This window comes from Cavia porcellus, unplaced genomic scaffold, assembly GCF_034190915.1.
Source record: "Cavia porcellus strain 051 isolate PalLab524CR breed Dunkin Hartley unplaced genomic scaffold, mCavPor4.1 scaffold_1, whole genome shotgun sequence".
NCBI classification, from domain to species: domain Eukaryota; kingdom Metazoa; phylum Chordata; class Mammalia; order Rodentia; family Caviidae; genus Cavia; species Cavia porcellus.
In genome coordinates, this window is record NW_026947484.1 from 18,204,391 (window position 1) to 18,205,509 (window position 1,119).

At 45.5% G+C, this 1,119-nt stretch overlaps 1 non-coding gene across 1 annotated transcript; it reads right to left on the reverse strand.

Annotated features, from left to right (window-relative positions):
- Nucleotides 1-730: 730 nt before the first annotated feature.
- On the reverse strand, nt 731-837 carry LOC111755264 (U6 spliceosomal RNA). Its single transcript, XR_002789836.1, has one exon. It is a non-coding gene; the product is annotated as a U6 spliceosomal RNA (small nuclear RNA).
- Nucleotides 838-1,119: the final 282 nt, after the last annotated feature.

Sequence of the window (1,119 nt, forward strand, 5' to 3'; positions counted from 1 at the left end):
TGGACAAGACAGAGAGGGAACAGGGGCGATGGTTTCTATCCCACTTCCTGGGAGAGCAGCTGGCCCATGCTCCACTGCACGAATATTTCAGTCCTTACCCATGCGGGATGGGTGCCTTTAGGGCGGAGCACATTGGCCCCATATTCCTGTCTTGATTAAATAGTTCCTGAAAAAAATAAGATACTTAAGCAGCTTTTGGACACAAGATTGTGTAAATATTCCAAAAATATTCAGATAAGGAAAACTGGGAGTTGGTTTCTGACCAGATTTCCGCTACCTTCGCAGGGTTGGGGAAGATCCCTGTGGGGAGGCTGCCTCCTGTAAGTGCCCTCAAGTTTTCACACCTCTGCTTCTCCACCCTTCCTGCTCCCTCCAAGTTCCACTCTGTATCCGCTCTCCACGTTTTTACCTCCCCTTGGCCACAACTGTCCATCTCCCCGGGAGTCCTCTTGGACTCTTCCCTGCTGTGTGAACTCCAGTGAACGTCTGAGATGAAGGTGGAGCCGGGTTTCTGCTGCTGGTCTTTATCAGCCTCCAAGCAAAATTCGAGGCAAGTCTAGTTAGTTGGGAAGATGCTAGATGTTCCAAAGCTTAATCTCTGCTGGCAAGGGGACATTTCACTGCAGAAGGGTGTGTGTGTGTGTGTGTGTGTGTGTGTGTGTGTGTGTGTGTGTGAGATCAAGTCCCGGATAGGGAGAGCTTTATTCCTCTTATCATTAAGACTTTTTTCTTTAATGTGGAACACTTCACGAATTTGTATGTCATCCTTGCACAGCGGCCATGCTAATCTTCTCTGTATTGTTCCAATTTCAGTATATGTGCTACTGAAGCGAGCACTCAGTAATATTTTAACTCCTCTCTCTGCCAAATAATAAAGTTATCATTATTCTGCTAGAGATATGACTCTTTCTGGTGCCCAGTTGCCTTACAAGAGCTTCCAAGGAGCAGAAAAAAAATCTTTGTGCAAATTCCCTGAAATAAATAAGGTCAACTTGAAGTAGATGATTTTTCCCTTAGCTGAAGGGGCCCAGCTCACGCATGCTGACCTAAAATCTTTAAAATGTGGACACATCTACATGTCAACAATACCAACAGGGATCAATCAGTCAATTCATTTGA